General features: G+C 41.0%; 1 protein-coding gene across 5 annotated transcripts in view; it reads right to left on the bottom strand.

Moving 5' to 3' along the window:
* Positions 1-20,215, bottom strand: part of SGMS1 (sphingomyelin synthase 1) — a 313,766-nt gene that overhangs the window by 269,290 nt on the left and 24,261 nt on the right. For all 5 annotated transcript variants that reach the window (XM_019035024.4, XM_019035025.4, XM_004049419.5 and 2 more), the window contains one exon: positions 8,970-9,064. The gene's annotated coding sequence lies outside the window, so the exon portion shown is untranslated. The remainder of the gene's footprint in view (positions 1-8,969; positions 9,065-20,215) is intronic.

Genomic DNA, 20,215 nt, shown 5'->3' with positions numbered 1-20,215 from the left:
AATAAGTATGTAAGGAGTGGGGAGTTATGGAACTGCACATTCAGTGCTTTTAAAATCCCTCAGGGTGATTCTAATGTGCAGCCAGTGGTAGAGAATCTTACCTGGACACTGGCCACCCCAGTCGGCAGTACAGCGTCTGTGATGCTAAGAGCAGACTTGTGCCACTCAGCCATATCCTGAGGCTGCAGGTTATGCCTCAATTTCCTCATCTAGAGAATAACGATCACAGAGTTGTGGAGAATATGAAATAGGATAACCAACAAAATAACTCAGAGTGGTGCCTATCACATAATGAATAATAATGTTGTTGCTTTTGTTGCTGACATTACAGGAAATAAGGTTGACCTTGTTTTCTCAGATGTAAAATGGGGTCAGGTTAAAGGCAACGAAGGAACTATTAATATTCAATCCCTGACTATGCAGCAAGGCAAAAGACTCCTAAGGAGCTAAGAACAAAATAAATGGGATTACATCTAAGAACCTATTATAATTCCCACAAATATTTGGCAAACTTAGGGTCATTTTTCTAGAATAAGTAGCTAATCCCTTTACTCTCTGAATAGGTGTTGTTCTTTGGAATATAAACACCATTGTAAAGCCAGGTGTGGGAATCAATACTCAGACACCACATCCTCCATCTAAAGAAACAACAAAAACAATGTGATGTGTCCAGACAGAGGTAATGCAGGACTCACAGGTGAAGTTCTTGAAGACATCCACATGGTAAACAATTTCTTGTCAAAAGAAATTGAGAAAAAGACAAAGCCATGATCCATTTATGAAATATCTGAGACTCCCACATCCTAGGCACAGTGGCCGTCTGCAAGGAAACAGCAACCGCAGGGCAGAGCCTGTCCTGCAGTGAAGAAGCGGCTCTGGCCCTCCAGCAAGCTTTGTGAATGCTGAATGGCAAGCACCATTTTTCCTCAAAAGCACTGCAGAGAGCACCAAAATTGTGTTTTCTGCTAAGTTTTTCCTTGCTTTCATAGCTGCATAGCTTGCGAGCGTATCAGAGATTACTTACAAATACTTTAAGCTTCCAATGTCCTGAGTCCACAGTAAATAATACAAAGAAATCACTATTGTCCTCAGAGAGCAACAAGACCCTCCCTAGATGTCTGGGCCATACCAACATCTGAGTCTCGAGAAAAAATCTCCTTCATTAAGTCATTTGGATAATTTCCCCACAAAACATTCTCAACAACTGTGGGAAAATATTCCTAATGAGGAAAATGGCATCTATTTGCAGACAGAACTGGCTGGCGGTCGTGAGAGCAGCACTCTGCAGTGGTCCAAACCTCTCAGAGTCAGCAATTCTGTCCTCACACCACATTGAAGGGTTCAAGTCACTTCCTGACCATAAAAAGCTTTGTCTCCTCTGAAACTCAGAATACTGGATCTGATTAAACCATCAGCAAACATTTCCCAAGCAAGTGCCCACCCTGGATATGGCTGATTGTCCCAAGCACGTGCCCGGCAGGATGGAAAAATTTCTTCTTAGGAATGTTCCCTTAAATGTTTCTGGGGGCACCGTTCATGTGGGAAGCTAAAGACCAACGTTCAAGTGGAATATACGGAAACACTGCCTTTCTTGTACCACACAGGTACTTTAATCCAGGCCTACTTTCTAGTGCTTTTTCCCTCTCTGCTTCCTTGATTTATTACTAACCCAAATGCCCCACAATCATAACACAGAGGCAAGTGTGGGGACAGGGAAGAAGTCAGGTCCAAACCAGTGTCGACCCTTACAGGTCATGTGAGTCTGAACTTCCTTATCTGTCAAATGAAGAGGACACTTGCTCCCCTGCCAGCAGGACAGCTTTAAAGGTTGACAGTAATAACCAGGGATAGAGAGGCTAGCGTGCATGAGGCACTATTCTAAGTGCCCTGCAAATGTCCATTAATTCGATCCTTCTCAGAACTGTTTTAGGTAAATACCTTTATCCCCATTGCACATTTGAGAAAACTGAGATACAAAGAGGTTAAGTAATTGGTCAAAAGCTCATGCAAGCTAATAACTGAACCTAGTCTAGCCCCAGAATCCATGTTTTTAATCACTTCTTTATCCTGCCTCCCCAATATCTCCTAAAGGTCAAACAAGAATACATCTGAAAATGCTTTTCAAACCATTAAAACATACATTAATAATCATTATAATAATTAGTGTACCTCCCAGCACCCCCAATCCTCTTGGTAACTGCCCTGATTCACCCCTGGAGGGAACCATTCCCAGCTATCATCAGTTCATGCTTCACCTTCTGCAGAAGATGTGCTGACCTCAGGCCCTGGAGTGAAGCACATGATCTGGCTATCCAATCGGAATAGGCCAATATACCTGGCCACAGCCACTGGTCCGGCATGAGGCACATGACTCATCATGACCAGGAAGTTTGTTTGTAACTAAGCAACCCTGAAGCTGCTAGAAGTCTCCATTCAGAGCCCAAAAACATGTAGCCAAGATGAATCCTCATGACATCATTTTGATCCTTAGTCTAGCCCCTCCTGAAGGCAGATCCAGTCCTTCGATTTGCAATTACTTAAGGCCATAGACTTTTTCACTTGAGACAGTTTGAAATGAGTTTTCTGTCACTTGCAACCAAGGCACTCTGTTCTATCAACTAAATTTACCTATACTTTCAGTACTTTCTCCTCTCTAAAAATAAAACTTGAGGACTATTCAAGTGAATTTTAATTGGCTAGTCTTGACAAAGCAACACTTCTGAGGCTGGACTTCCTGACAAGATAACTCCACATTATGTAGAACAGACTTCATTTTTCCAATGCCACAGAACAAGGAATTTGGCCTATCAAAAAATTTGTTTCAGAAAATTTCATTTTTAATCAAAAGAACTAAGCCTACAGTTTCCAACTTTGTAAGAAAACAACTATGATATTTATTTTCTCAGCCTTCTCAATTCTTGTTTTTCCTCTAAACAACTATCCATATAGAATCACTAAAAAGAATATGACTGAATTCTTTAAAACATTTTAAACACAAAAAGTAGAAGACATAAATGGCTATAGATCATTTCTTCCTCCTAAAGAAGACTGGCTGGGCGCAGTGGCTCACACCTGTAATCCCAGCACTTTGGGAGGCCAATGGGGGAGGATCACGAGGTCAGGAGCTCAAGACCAGCCTGGCCAACATAGTGAAACCCTGTCTCTACTAAAAATACAAAAAATTAGCCAGGCATGGTGGCGGGTGCCTGTAATTCCAGCTACTCGGGAGGCTGAAGCAGGAGAATCACTTGAACCCGGGAGGCAGAGGTTGTAGTGAGCGGAGATCGTGCCACTGCACTCCAGCCTGGGTGACAGTGCGAGACTCCATCTCAAAAAAAAAAAAAAAAAAAAGATCAACTACACCTTAACTTTATTAATTTTGGCAACAAAACAAACCAGTTTGGAGTTTTCATCACATTCATTAAGCTATTTATTGTACCAGTTCACATTCCTTCCCTGTGGTTTCTTCAGAAGCCTAAGATTTCAGAGGAAAGCACTATGGGTCACCCAGATCACTGCCTCAAAAGGTGACAAATAGCATCCCATTTGATGTCTGATGGCTCCCAAATCCATGTGTAAGTATGACCAGGGCTTCCTGCATTTTCACATCTTTGAATTACTGCACATAGCTAAATAACTGCAACTATAACATCCAAACAAATTCCCACTTCCTGAAAGACCTCTCAGGCTGAAAGAAGGCAATGATGCAGACATCGTGGCTGAAGATGGTTCACTGATATGGTTTGACTTGCTTCCTTTACATTGGTCTGAGGACAGTGTAGGGGTGGTGAATGGGCAGTCACTCACAGCCCCAGTGTCCACCCATAATATATATACAAGCACATATGAAAATGCTACACAGGTGTAAAAGATGTTAAAAACAAGTTTCAAATTCCTTAATGTAAAAAAATACTTCTATAGTTTCTATTAAGAAGAAACAAACTTTTATGACTTTGATAAGCAAATAGATAAGCACACAAACAGAGATAGATTAATTTGTTATGCTGCATTCCAAACTTTATTATCCAAACTCTATTATCTTGGTTGGCTGTTGTTTCTATTGAGGTTTATTATTAAAGTAGCACAAGACTGACCATATGCTTGGCTTGCTTTAGTAAGCACTTCAAAACTCATCAGCCCTTCTCCAGACATGGCTACCTTCAAACAGTCTGGCATTACCACATGTAAACAATTAGGACATTTAAAACTACAGTAATTGTGCAAACATCACATTACATACTCCTCATTACGGAAGCAAAAAATCAAATTATGTAGGGTAAGTGTTTATCAAGTTTATAAAATTAATAAAGATAGCTGACATAATAGTTTTAAATTGAGGATTTTTAGTTCCACTTCCATATTATACTTTTTATTCTAAAAGCAGCTATGCTGAGACTAAGCCCCATGTGGTTGGTGCACACGGAAATGCGCTACCTGCATAACTAGAAGAGCTGACAGGGGATGCCCCTACACCACGATGTCATATTTTTGATTTATAGAAAGCACAATCATGGAATGGAATTTCAAATTCATAGGAGACTCTTTTACTATATTTGATCTTAGCCGAAAGGCCAAGAAGTGATAGAGGAGCCTCTTTTAAACTCCTCAAGACCAAGAACCATATCTGATTTTCACCATTTTATGCCTGAAATACAATAGACATTCTGTAAATACGTGTTGGATGAATACATGAATGAGAACATTAACACTAAATTTAATGGGCTCAGATTACTACATGACTACAGAGGTTATGATTACTATGTCCTTGCTTTTATGAAGTAAAGCAGGAGCTGGTGAACTTTTTTGTAAAGGGCTAAATGGTAAATATTTTAGGCTTTGTAGGCCATATGGTCACTGTTGCAACTACTCGACCCTCGTCTCTTTTGCAACTATTCAACTCTGCAGTTATAGCAAAATATGTAAACAAATGAGCATGACTTTTTGAATAAAACTTTATTTATAAAAACAGAATTTTTCCATAAAAACACCCAAATCCTCTGAGGAACACTTTCTTATTATATAATGATGACTCTACTCTCTAAAGTTTGGAAAATGGTGGACTTGCTAAATTGAGCTGGACAGAGTTTGTTGGGTTGATATTTGGGCAGAGGATATGCACTCGCTCTCCACCATGCCCATCAATCCTTATGAGCAACCCCATTCATTTCAGTCATGTTACCAGCCTGGCCCATGTAAGCCTCTGAATTTACATCCCTGAACTCTACAGAATAACTGGCTTCCAGGGATGTGGCCCACTGCCATACCTGTGAATTGATAACTATACTACAGGCTCCTCAAGGGCAAGCCCAAACGTTCAACTCTTTGCCCCTCACCTAACACTTAATATCAACACCTGATGAACTTTAAATATTCATCAATTGCCCGTTGTTTGACATGTTCTGCACAGTCTCCTTGGAGGGGCTGTAGAGAAAGTAATAATGGCAGAGAAGAGGACGTAGAAAACATGTGCCAGTAGGGAATGATGTGAGAAGGGACATGGTGAGTCACAGGAAGAGCAGCAGGAATCAGCACAGGACTGATGAAACCACACCCAATTCTCCCAAGTGTGTCTCAATCTTCTTGCTGCTGTCTGGATTCCTCCCTCATACCACAGCAGAAGCTGAGCACAACCTGGTACTACTTCCACTATAACCATGATGAGGAGAAAACCTTGTTTAATTCCCATTTCCTCTGGAGGGTGCCCCAGATGGGTAAACCCAAACAATTACCCACATCTAGTAAAATAAATAAATTGTTATGTTCTCCCACAATGGAATGCTCTAAAGAAATGAAAATGAGCAATCAATAACTAAACTATATGCAATAATATGCAGGAATCTAATATGTTGTTGAATGAGAGAAGCCAGACACAAAAGAGTAAAATCTGCATTATATATTACACACACACACAAAGAAAAGACAAATGCAAAACTAATTTATGCTCCTAGAAGTCAAGAGAGTAGTCATCCATGGAGCAAGGGTACAGTTGACCCTGGAACAACACCGGTTTGAACTGTAAGGGGCCACTTAAAGGCAGATTTTTTTCAATAAACACATTGGAAAATTTTTTGGAGATTTGCAACACTTTGAAAAAGCTCACAGATAAACCAAATAGCCTACAAATAGCAGAAAAAAAAATTAAGGAAATATGAGGTATGCTGTGAATGCATAAAATATATGTCATTGGCCGGGCGCGGCAGCTCACGCCTGTAATTCCACCACTTTGGGAGGCCAAGGCGGGTGGATCACGAGGTCAGGAGTTCGAGACCAGCCTGGCCAATATGGTGAAACCCTGTCTCTACTAAAAATACAAAAATTAGCCTGGCATGGTGGCACGCACCTGTAATCCCAGCTACTCGGGAGGAAGAATCGCTTGAACCCGGGAGGCGGAGGTTGCAGTGAGCCGAGATCATGCCACTGCACTCCAGCCTGGGCAACAGAGCAAGACTGCATCTCAAAATATATATGTATGTGTGTGTGCGTGTGTGTGTGTGTCGTTATGTAGTAAGTCAGTAAGGCTTCCAGTCAACAGTAGGCTATTACTAGTTACATTTTCAGGGAGACAAAATTATACTTGGATTTTCAACTGCACCCCTAATCCCCAAATTATTTAAGAGTCAACTGTAGTGTCTAAAAGGAAGCATGAGATTGTGTTAGTCATGCTCTATTTCTTAATCTGGGTGCTGGTTACATGGATGTGTTCAATCTGTGAAGTTATATTGAGCTATACACTTATAATATGTCTATTTTCCATATGTATCTTCTACTTCAGTAGAACGTTTTTTAAAATCACCATATCTCAGTGGTCTAGGACTAGACAGGACCCCATATGTCTTCCCTTCATTCATCCTTCAAAGCCCCCTTTGCCTCACGTGGAGTCCCACTCACTCCTCCTCATCTTTTCAAAGCATAACCATACAGAGGCCAAAGAATAAAAAAGCAAAACTCAATCATTCTGAGCTACCCGTGATTCCAGACACAACTCCTTCTGAATGCCAGTATCTTTTGAAGAACCTTTACTGCTATCACTGACCTTTTGTTCTAAATCAGAAATGAGAGTATAAGAAGCCACTGCTGCCCTAAATGGCTCACTTAAATAGACTTTCTTTAAAATATGCTCTAAATATGCAACCTTATAGACACAAATGTCTGTAAAACAATGCTTAGATACACAGGGACGACTTGAGGAAGATACCATAAACAAATAGTAACTGAGATTGGAAAGCAGAACAGTCGACAGCCATCTTGCAAGAACCACAGATAACTGATGGTGTAATTGGCTATAATGTGTAAAGATCTACAACTGTAATCATAGCTGAACATGTCTTTGAGATTTTAAGTAAAGTTTCAATGTAGGTAGTCAAATTATGAGGCTGGGAATCATTTTTAATCTCTCTAATGCTGATTTTAATACATTAACCTATATAACATCAACTTCACAGTACCAGTCATATTCTTTCCACATTCTCCTACAAGTTTAGGTTTAAAAAATCAGCTAAGACCTTTGATCACACCGGAGCACAGAGACTGATCTAATTTTTTTTTTTTTTTTTTTTTTTTTTTTTTTTTTTTTTGAGACAGGGTCCCACTCTGTCACCTAGACTGGAGTGCAGAGGCATGATCTCGGCTCACCGCAACCTCTGCCTCCCAGGCTCAAGTGATTCTCCTGCCTCAGCCTCCCGAGTAGCTGGGATTACTGGCACATGCCACTACCGCTCAGCTAACTTTTGTATTTTAGCAGAGACAGGGTTTCACTATGTTGGCCAGGCAGGTCTTAAACTCCTGACTTCAAATGATCCACCTGCCTCGGCCTCCCAAAGTGCTGGGATTACAGGCATGAGCCACCAGGCCCAGCCCTGGTCTATTTGTGAATCTTGATCAGGGAGAAGGTGAGGCTGGTGATCAGATCCACTGACCTAACCATGAAACATCAGCCATGGCGGGGACGGGTAGATTACATGAAGAAAGCACAGTAATTTCTCTCTTGGGGTATATGTACAGTACAAGTTCCATGCCTTTATATTCAGATTTTTCTCATATCAAATTCATATTACTTATCTGTTCATTAAAGAAATCACTCTCTCTCTCTCCGTGTGTGTGAGAGAGATAGACTGGGAGCCCAGCCTGGAGTACAGTGGCATAATCATAGCTTACTACACCCTCCAACTCCTGGGCTCAAGCGATCCTCCCACCTCAACCTCCCAAGTAGCTAGGACTACAGGCATGTGCCACCATGACTGGCTAAATTTTTAATTTTTTGTAGACAAGGTCTTGCTATTAAAAATGGTTTTGGGTTTTGTTTTTTGAGACAGGGTCTTGTCTGTCACCCAGGCTGCAGTGCAGTAGCTCCATCACGGCTCACTACAGCCTCGACTTTGTGGGCTCAAGCGATCCTCCCACCTCAGACTGCTGAATAGCTGGGACCACAGGTGTGCACCACCACACCCAGCTAATTTTTTTGGTATTTTTTCTAGAGATGGGTCTCACCTTGTTGCCTAGGCTGATTTTGAAATCCTGGGCTCAAGCGATCCATTCCCCTCAGCCTCCCAAAGTGCCGGGATTACAGGTGTGAGCCAGCACGCCTGGCCTAAAAATGTTTTTAATCTGACTTTATTTCTATCAACAATGAAGGGAGCATAACTCAGTTACACACTTCAGTACAAAACTATAAATTTAATTAAATGGTTCTGTGTCACGTAGTTCTAAAATGTCTTTCAGGGAAGAATATCCTTATTTGTAAGAGCTGCATCCCAAGAATTTAGGAAAAAATGTCATAATATCTGCAACTTCTACATGTTTCAGCTAAAAAATGTACAAACCTATACACACACCAAAAAATGTGGCAAAATGCTAATAACTGTTAAAGCTAAGGTGTAGATAGGCAGGAACTCATTGCACGTTCTCTTAACTCTCTTCAGTGTGGTTGAAAATGTTTTACAATAAAAAGCTGCACAGAAATATTTACTTACCTTTCAAATGATGGCTGTCTTCTTTCTCCTGATCAAAAATGAATGACTAAATATGCCCACGGGCCCATTCAGGGATCGTACATGCTGTCGTCACGCTGCAAGAATAAACAAAGCAACATGCGTGTTATCACCAAGAATTTTTACTCTTAATACTATTTCACTTGAGAACGTGTTCTTAATATATGATAAGCCTCTAAATTTAAATACTGCTACAACTTTTTAATGGGGAAAAAGTAAAAAAAGAAAAAAAATCCCATCACATATTGAATGTAGGGAACAACTATCAGCCCCACCCACTCTAGGAAATTTTGGAATAAAGGAATTCCTCTGTAAGTTTCTTTTTTTTTCCTCCAACTTTATTGAAGTATGATTGACAAATAAAAATTACATATATTTAAAGTGTACAAGGAGGCTTTTTATATATGTATACATTGTGAAATGATTGCCACAAACTACTTAACATATCTATCACCTCATACAATTCCTTTTTTTTTTGAGGAGTTCTCTGGTAAAAACAAGAAAAGTTGCTAGATACATTCTAAAAGAGCCTTACAGTGTAGTTACCATTTGTGTGTGTGTGGTGAGAACACATAAGGTCTACTGTCTTAGCAAATTCAAATATACATTATTATTCCCTATAGTCACCGTGCATTAGGTCTTCATCTTATAGCTGAAGGTTTGCCTCAGTTCCTGTCGAATCACAGCAATTTCAGGGCAGTGATGTAGCCCAAACATCCACTCTAACAAAAACTGGAGCTTCAATGACTTGAGCTTTACTCTGACCTTGGATTTCTGAGACCACACTTAGAAGGCATCCATGTACCCACCTAGAACCACACAGGAATTGCTGAACCTCCTCAAATGCTTTCCAGCAAAGGTATTCAGATCCAATCTACAGTACACTCAACTACAATACACACAAGTTTGCGGCAAAGTGGTATCGTGGCCTGAAAGTCATACTCCTATTGCCATGACGATACCTTCTGTTTTGGCATTACCCATCACATTTGATCACAGCCCTGTGAGGTAAGCAGGGTTTATGGATCCCATTTTCCAGAGAAGGCAGCTAAGCGTCAGAGATGATATCTGACAAGGATATTCAACTAGAAAGCACCAGAGATTAAACTCCTATTTGTCTTCTGACCCCAAGTCCTGGGCTTGTCTCACTATACAGATCACCTCCACCCTCCTGCTCCCGAACATGATGCCTTCCTTAAAACCAACCCCACAGCCAAATGGCCAAACAACACATCACACCAGGGAGGCAGCCGGGCACTGCAGTGTGCTCCCTGAAAGCATATATTCACAATCTTTCTTAATAGTACCATTAATACTATAATCATTATTACCAATTACTATAATTACTATTAGTAATTATACTTCTCTTGTAGACACAATAACCCTTAATGTATTTTTGTCATTTATATACATATATGCACTTTATTTTTTCCTTCTTCCTCAAAAGAGCACACTGTTCACTAACAGAAGGAAAACAAGCATCACGCTGCATCGCTGGCGATTTTTAACCTCGCCATAATGAAAGGCAGTTATATTTGCTGTTGAGGATTTTCCTTTCATTTTTATAAAACGCAAAATACACTAGAATATAATGCCACAGACACAGCTCCGCAAATAAAGATGGAAGCAGCATCAAAACTACAGTTGGGGAGAACGTGACATCTCTGCATGATGGCCCTACTTGGCGCTTCATCTGCTAATCACCAGAATTCTGTAGACACAGAGAGTTACCAGTATCAATGACTAACACGCGAAGTACTGGTGTACAAAAGCCTAAAGAAAGCCAGTCTGGAACCCCGTGCACCTGGCTCTCAGGCCTATCTCCTCCACTTTTTAGCTTCATTAAAAATGGAGAGAACCTCTTCCGGCTGCTTCCTCACCTGAGGGCTGCAACACCTGCTCACAAGGATGCTGGGATCCACAAAGGGGAGATGGTGCGACTCACTGCCTCACAACCCAGAACACTTAGACACCCACGAATACTCACTAAGAAGTTATGCCAAGAGCCAAACAAAGCTAAAGAAAAATAAACATGACATAGCTTCCAGAAACATCAATGTTACTCAAAGATTTTGGTGAGGGAAGGTTAAGCAAATGAATCAATAATTTAAAAGTTGTTAATATTAAAACAAGTATAAATTATGGATTAGAATGTAATCGTTGCATAGATTTTTAAGCTAAGGCCCCTGTCCTTGCTTGCCTAGGTCATTTTTGGCCATGCTCTTAGATGTGGGGGTGAGTAGCAAGGGGTGGACCCTTCTCTCCTTTTTCATTAAAGATGGTCTTGGGAAAAAGTATGGGGCTGAAACAGATTTGAATATCACAATGGCCCTTCATGTGGAGAATTCTCTTCAAAATCAAGAGTCTCAGATTGTTGCCAGATCTAGGTACACGTGGAATGAAGCCCAGGCACGTATCATCCCATCTCCCACCACAGATCCCGGCGCAAGTATTACTGAAGTTCCTTTCCTCATGGCCTTTCCCACCCACTCCCCTGCCTCAGGCACGTTCTTGTCAGGCAAGCTCAGGCCACTCAAATACTCAGCTACATCACTGACATTTCTTTAAACCCATACTAATTGGTAACACATTCAGTATCTATAAAACTTTTCATTTAAATGGATGGCTGCACTATTACTAAAGAAAAATGAGCTCGCCAATTTAGTTTGTCTCTAAAAAAATGTTTACTGTGAAATATACTATATTTAAAAGTGCGTTTAACTGTGGTAGCCAGCCTCCAAGATGGCCCGTGGTGATATCCGCCACCCAGTATTCATGCGCTTGTATAGTCCCGTCCCACTTGGAACAGGGCTGGCATGTGGGAACCACTACAATATTGCTGAAATGCTGGCGTGAGACTGCAAAAGTCCAAAGACTCCACCTTCCATCTCTGTTTTCGGAGGGAAGCTGGCTGTTCTGATATGAGGACACGCTCAAGAAGCTCTGCAGAGATACACGTGGGAAAGAACTGAGGCCTCTTGCCAAGAACCAGCAAGGAACTGAGGCCTCCTGGCAACAGCTATGTGAGTGAGCCATCTTGGAACCAGATCCTTCAGCCTCAGTCAAGCCTTCAAATAGATGGCAGCAGCTTCAGTTGACATCTTGACTGCAACCTCATGAGAGACTGCGAGTCAGAACCACCCTGCTTAGCTGCTCCCAAATTCCTGGCCTACTCATGGAATCTAAGTGAGATGACAAATGTGTATTATCGTTTTAAGGTGCTAAGTCTTGAGGTTTGTTATGCAGTGATAACTAACCTATCAACATATATAGGTGTAAAGAATAATAAAATAAATCGCATGTACCTAATACCAGTGTTTAGATTTTTTTTTCTTTTTTTGGAAGCCATGTGTGTGTGTGTCTTTCCTGATTGCATGTCTCCCAATCATCCTTCACCACCACTTCCACCACCAAGATTCACCACTAGCCTGAATTTTGAGTCAATCATTCCTTGGCTCCTCTTTATGGTTTTGTCACATATGTGCTATCAATATGTTGTTGTGATTTGCTGATTCTAAGCCTACTATGAATGAAACAATACTGTATGTGCTCTTCTAGACTTGCCTCTTAAGATTTTGAGATTCATCCCTGTTGACTCATGTGGCTTTAGTTCATTCATTTTGTCACCACGATACAGTTCTCATTGTGTGAACATACCCACAATTTACTGTTCTGTTCTACTGTTGGGGACCCTCTGGGGATTTTGCAATTTTCTGCTACTTTGAATAATGCTGCCATTTACATTCTACTGTGTGTCCTCTGGTACACACAGGCAAGAATTTCTCCAGGGTATATACCTAGGAGAGGAGAGCTGGACTACGGATTGCACGTGTTCAACTCCTCTAATGCCAAATTGTTTTCCAAAGTGGTTGTGTACAATTGACTCTTTAGCCGCCTTTCCAGTCTGTCTCCAAATAAGAGGCATGCTTGTTTTGCCAATTACCAGGAAAGCTTTCAACCAACAAAAGGGAAAGCTTTTCCTATTTGCAGCATCACTACTACAAATAAATAGTACTCCAAAGCAGTGACCTAGACAGCTGGAACATATTAGTCACACAACATCAGTACAGACTTCAGAATAATGATGCAAACCCAGCCAACACCACACACTGCCCGTGGGTATAAGTCAAATTTGATTTCTAGACATACAGTAAATTCAGAGGCTGTTTTCTTCCTGGTAGATTCACATACTATGGGCCCACCTGACTGGTATCTTCTTGAAGGAGAAAAAGAGTAATTCACATGCAACCCAGCCAAATTCAAGATTAAAACAGGAGAATCAAATAATTTCTGTGAAATAATGGAGTATCTATGTGTGTTTTTTTAAACAGGCAGCTGGTTAGGTTTTTTAATATTTTTACCTATAAAATTGTTATTTATTACACTTGATTTTATTTATAGTAATTCTACAAAAAATTCTCAATTATTTTCTCTATAAAAAGCTGTCCTTTATAGGTTTAGTTAATCCAGTTTCTTAGATGAAAATAGTAATTTTTACAATTTAATCTGCATTTCTAGGAAAAATGTGATAGCAAATGTTTTTATCAGCATGAAATATAAATAATGAAAAATTACCTCAATTTGAGTAGGAAGGAAAGAAGAAATGTTATCATAAATTTAAAAGAGACTCATATGTCATGGGAAGAAACAATGGCAGTAGATAATCAAAATAAATTCATTTCAACTCAACCTCCTGACAGTTCTCGTCTTTTTAAAATCATTTATCCGGACAAGGTAGAAACTGTTTATTCCCATCTTGTAGATGGAAGAAACTGAGGTACAGGAAGGAATTCAGTTATGCAGTCACACAGCTGATAAGTGGTAGAACAAGGATTTAAACCCAAGCAGTTTACTCCAGAGCCCATATTCTTAACCACCACTCTGGACAGCTTCTTCAGTCCCCCAAGACAAGTCAGAAGGCCCTGCAATGGTGATGATAGTAGCTACCAGTTAATAAGCATCTACAATGTCCTAAGCACTTATTAAGCACTCTACTGCATACTGCATTCTTTTTTTTTTTTTGAGATGGAGTCCCGCTCTGTTGCCCAGGCTGGAGTGCAGTAGCACGATCTCGGCTCACTGCCACCTCCACCTCCCAGGTTCAAGCAGTTCTCCTGTCTCAGCCTCGTGAGTTGCTGGGACTACAGGCGCACACCACCATGCCTGGCTAACTTTTTTGTGCTTTTAGTAGAGGCAGGGTTTCACTGCATTAGTCAGGCTGGTCTCAAACTCCTAACCTTAGGTAATCCACCAGCCTCAGCCTCCCAATGTGCTGGGATACAGGCATGAGCCACCATGCCCAGCCTACTGTGTTATTTCTAATTCTCTCCACATCTCTACCGGGTATGTATTATTCCCATTTTATAGGTGAAGAATCACAGGCTCTGAGAGTTTAAGTAACTTGGCCAAAATCACATAGGCAGTAAAATAAAATGGTGGAGACACCACTTGAACCTATTGTTGACTTCAAAGTTCATGCTGTTTCCACAGTGGGCCTTTTAGACAAAATAAAACCATCTAATTTCAGGGCTTGTGGTAGGCAAGTGTGACCTTAAGGTCCTGGAAACATTCCCCGTGAAGGAAACAGATGCCATATTGGGGGAAGGTATGCCAGTGTTCCTAGTGACAGTAGCTTTCATGCCCCCATCATAATGAGACTGAGGCAGAGTGGGTGCCGATAAGAGCAGAGGACTCAGTCAGAAGACGACTGGGTTCCACTGGGCAGGGCAACTGGCCTCTCAGGCACAATGTTTTCCTCTGCAAAATGTGGATATCTTTTATTTCAAAGGGCTGCTGTAAGGATTAGAGAGACTAACACCTGGCACACAGCAGGTATCAGATATATGCTTGGCAATGGCAAGATTAAGAGAAAACAAGCCCCAGCAATCTAGCAGGAAATAGCAGGGAGGTAATTTTAAACATATTCTTGCTTCCATATATAAAGCCTCACAAAATTCAAGATGGATGATTCAATAATTTTTAAAAGATCTTACTTGTATCACGATTTTTTTTTTTTTTTTTGAGACAAGAGTTTCGCTCTTGTTGCCCAGGCTGAAGTGCAATGGCACAATCTCAGCTCACCGCAACCTGCGCCTCCCTGGTTCAAGTGATTCCCCTGCCTCAGCCTCCCGAATAGCTGGGATTACAGGCATTCACCACAACACCCGGCTAATTTTTTGTATTTTCAGTAGAGACAGGGTTTCGCCATGTTGGCTAAGCTGGTCTTGAATTCCTGACCTCAGGTGATCTGCCCACCTCGGCCTCCCAAAGTGCTGGGCTTACAGGCGTGAGCCACCACGCCCAGCCCAATTTCTTTTTTACTAATATAATAGTTTCCACATTCTGGCCTACTGTAAGCACAATAACCTTGCTAACTAGATCAACCCTTTATGATATCATTTTTTACATAAACATTGGAGCTGGAATGGACTCAAAGTAAAACATTTGGCACATTTAACCTTTCTGTTACTGACTAGAAAAGTGGCCAGGGAGGGAGAGAAACCACCTCAGGTCAGTATGAGGTGTTTGAAGAACACAGAAGCAGCTATTGCTAACATTTACTCAGAATACATCATGAGCCAGATCTCCTGCTCAGCATGTTTCCTGCATTCTCTCTTAAAACCCCTCACTCAACAACCCTGAGAGAACATATCATAATACAGATCCCTATTTAACAGAAAAGGAAATTGATTCATACACTGACTTGCTTAAAGTCAGTGACTGCTAGTCCCACAGGACTAGCCGATGGGTACAACTGGCTCGTTGCACATGGTAGGCACTCAGTATGTTTTGAACATGGGGTCTTTATTTTCTCCACCACAAAAATAAAAAGCACTACTAATTCCACAAAGATTTTAAGGATAAAATGAGATTAGGTACACAAAGTCCCTGGCTCAGTGCTTTGACCTTGGCATATGCTGCGGTAGGTGAGCAACAATGCTGATATAAAAAGGCATAATAACCACCTGGAACAGCCTGGAACAGGGTTATGATAATGACAATGAGCATAACACATATCGTAATGGGCACAAGATGTATGAATGTCAAACAAACACATGAAAAGATGTTCAATATCATTAATCATTAGGGAAATGCAAATCAAAATCATCATGAAATACCATTACACACCTATTAGAATAGCTGAACTGCATAAACTGAAAATATTAAATCCCAGCAAAAATACAGGTCAACTAGGACTTTCATATTCTGCTGCTGGGAATGCAATGGGTGAATACGTATGCAAACCATGGCACATCCATACAATAGAATACTAGTTAGTAATAAAAAGGAACAAACCTTTGATACACACAATGTGGATGGATGTCAAATGCATTATGCTAAGTGAAAGCTAGTCTCAAAAAGTCTGTAGAATCCCACTTACATAATAGTCTTACAAAGAAAAAATTATAAAGGCAGAGAACAGATCAGTATTGCCAGGAGTTCAGGAGGAAAGAGGATTTAAACTACAAAAAGGCAGCACCAGAGAATTTGAAGGGTGAGGAAATTGTTCCGTATGCTGTTTGTAGTGGTGGTTGCGTGAATTAATGTCTGTGTTAAAATTCACAGAACTGGCCGGGCATGGTGGCTCACATCTGTAATCCCAGCACTTTGGGAGGCCGAGGCAGGTGGATCACCTGAGGTTGGGAGTTCGAGACCAGCCTGACCAACCTGGAGAAACCCTGTGTCTATTAAAAATACAAAATTAGCCAGGCTTGGTGGTGAATGCCTGTAATCCCAGCTACTCAGGAGGCTGAGGCAGGAGAATTGCTTGAACCCAGGAAGCGGAGGTTGCAGCGAGCCGAGATAGCACCACTGCACTCCAGCCTGGGCAACAAGAGTGAAACTCCGTCTCAAAAAAAAAAAAAAGAAAAAAAAATTCACAGAAGTTGCTACAGACTGAATGCTTGTGCTCCCCTCCCCCGCCCCGCCCCACAAAATTCATATGTTGAAACCCTAGTCCCCAGTGTGATGGTATTCAGAGAGGACTCCTTTGGGAAGGTCATGAGCAGGCAGCCCTCATGATGGGATTAGTGCCCTTATCAGAAGAGACAGGACAGAGAGAGATGACTTCTCTCTCTGGATGTGAGGATACAGTAAGAAGGCATCCATCTATGAAGCCCAAGAAGGGCCCTCACCAGAACCCAATCATGCTAGCTGGCACCCTCGGACTTCAAGTTTGCAGAACTCTGAGAAATAAATGGCTCTTGTTTAAGCTACCCAAGCTATGGTATTCTTGTTACAGCAGCCCAAACTAACTAGGACAGAACTATACACTTCCAAAAAGTGAATTTTACTGAATTTTAAGTTTTTAAAATTTAAAAATTACTAAAAAGTAGCATTTAAAAATCATAGAAATAACTGATAGGTCTTGGTGAATGGCTGGATATCTGACAGTTGTGGAGAAGGGGTGAAATGTGAGGGTCATATAGCTCTGAAGTTCCTTGCCAAGGGAACAATCATGGGACAGGAGACCATCAGGAGTCAGGGTATCAGAAATAAACAGAGGCTCTAAGAAGTACTGAGGGTCAAGGACCTTGGTTTCCAGACTGATTTCACCAAATGAGTGACTCCATGAAATTATGCAAGCCACATCACCGCCCAGAGCCTTAGTTTACCTACCTCTAAAATGAACAATGAAGCATGTGATCTTGAAGGTGTTTTCCTGCAACAAACATTCTAAAGTCAATTTTTCAAAAGCTATTGAGTCTAGGAAGACAGCAAAACAAATAAGGAGAAATACCCAGACAGGAAAAAAAAAATAGTATACATCTGCACAAATATCACCAGAGAATAAAATAAAGTGAAACCATCAACATGTCTGAATGGTAAAGTGAGGTGATGAAAGTAGCCAATAGCAAAGAAAAGATAAGAGACCCAGAATACCACTCCACTGTATAATGGAAGCCAAGAGAAGAGAGCTTTCACAGGGGCTGGGGACAAGAGAGCTGGAATAACTCAAGAATCAAATGCTGAAACAGACAAAAAGAATGAGGACTGATAAAACAACAAAACTATACAGATTTTCATGTGATCAACAGAGTGACTGCCAAAAAACAGTAACAAAAAAACAGTAACAAAAAAGCTCCCATCAAAAACTTGCATGTTGTCTGCATATCTTGGCTGTGTCCTAACTGCTTTTGCCCTTGCATTTTCAGTCTCACTCTGCCTTCTTCATCTTTGCTGCTAAGAATATAGAATTTAATAAAACATGTAGGAACAGTTTCCCTGCAACAGCCCACTTCAGAGGCTGTAATTTTCAAAATTTAGAAATTCCTGGAAATTAAGAATATGACTGTTAAGTGCTGGGAGCCTTTTTTTTTTTTTTTTTTTTTTTTTACTTGTCCTACTTAAGTTTATTCAAAGACTCCAGAATTCTAGGAGAGAAGAAACCATTGCATTAACAGAATGGGATGTATACTTAAGAAGTACTTAACGTTAACTTAAGAAGCACTAAGAATGCCTGTAATCCCAGGACTGTGGGAAGCCGAGGTGGGCAGATCACGAGGTCAAGAGTTCGAGACCAGCCTGGCCAACATAGTGAAACCCCGTCTCTATTAAAAATACAAAAATTAGCTGGGCATGGTGGCACGTGCCTATAATCCCAGCTACTCAAGAGGCTGAGGCAAGAGAATTGCTTGAACCCAGGAGTCAGAGGTTGCAGTGAGCCAAGATTGCACCACTGCACCCCAGCCTGGGTGACAGACCAAGACTCTGTCTCAGAAAAAATTTTAAAAAAGAAAGAAAGAAAGAAGTACTAAGATTTTATTATTGTCACTTAGTCTGTCAGGCAGGGAAACAGCTTGAAGTCAACAATATTCCCAAACTGACCAACTGAAATGTGACAAATCCTTCATCTCTATCCAGAGTGGGCCTCAGGACACTATTTCACATGCTTCAAGCTATTTCAGCCAAGTGACCCCAAGGCGGCATATAACTCTGAGCACTTAACCAGAACCAGAGGATTGGGGAAATTAACAGTTACAAAGAATGCCCACATGCAAAGTTAACACAGAGTAAACTTTTCAAACACAATTACTTTTGCCAACTTTTCTTTCTGATGATTACATGTAAAAACATCAATTTCATATAACCTGGTTCTGCTGGTTATGAAAGAGGAGGGAAAAGAGAAGGGCACTTGCTTGGGCTTGAAGTCTGGTTATACCACTACCAATTTACTAACTTTGAGCAAATGTATTTACTCCTTTTTATCTCCTATTCTGCATCTACAAAATGGGGACAATCACATTCTCCATCTAGCACTCAGGCTATTAGTGACACACCCAGATGAGATCATGTCTGTGGAAGCACTCAAGGAGAATGCAAATACAAATAGAAGGTGTTATTACTGCTATTCTATATGGGGGAAGGGGAATGAATATATTTTGAACACCCAATCACATCCCAGCTGCCTCTTTCAAGTCAACCATATGCTTCTCTCCCATCAACAGCTGGGCTGTTGAGCAGATGCCGAATTGATGGAGACAGAAAGGTGCTGAAAGAGAATGCTTCTGTTACCCAGCTTCAGTCCTCCTGGCTGGGTGAAGATAGAAAAGCCATTTCTTATCCATTTCTATTCCACTAACCTTTTTGAGAGTCTTCTATGTGTCAGACACCATGCTGGACACTAAGAACACGTTAATTTTTGACAAAACAGGCTGTGTTCTCAAGCACATCCACTCTGGAAACTGCTATGCAGAAATAGCCAAGAACCGAGTCTAGGAAGATGAGGACAAATCAGAGGAGAGAAGCAGGGGTGAGACAGTAGAGCAGCAAGGAACCACAAGGGACAGGAAGGCAGATGAGAGGGCATGACAATAAAAACCCATGTGTTCAACTAGGACTCTCAGGTCTTAACCCATGGGCCAAGGAACCACAGACACATTTTTAAGCAGGGACTAACATGATCATCCTTGCAGTTTAGAAAGAGGACTGTGACTACAGTTGGGAAAATGAAATGAAGAAGGGCAGCAAATGGGCAGCTGTAGCAGAAATCCAGGCACCAAGTGATAGGGGCTCAAGAATGAGCTAATAAAAAGAGGTAAAATGAACTTGCTTGGTGACTGGAAGGATGCAGGGGTAAGAGGAATTGTAGATGATTCCTTGGTTCTGTCTTGATGACTAAGAGGTTGTGGGACTTTTTCACAAGATACAGGAAGAAGTATGGATTTGGCAGGCAAGACAATTTCACATTTTACTTGTATCACTTGGTAAATGACCTCATGTAAAGG

This window comes from Gorilla gorilla, chromosome 8, assembly GCF_029281585.2.
Source record: "Gorilla gorilla gorilla isolate KB3781 chromosome 8, NHGRI_mGorGor1-v2.1_pri, whole genome shotgun sequence".
Classification (NCBI taxonomy): domain Eukaryota; kingdom Metazoa; phylum Chordata; class Mammalia; order Primates; family Hominidae; genus Gorilla; species Gorilla gorilla.
Note: the sequence above shows the minus strand (reverse complement) of the source record. Positions and strands in the feature narration are given on the sequence as shown.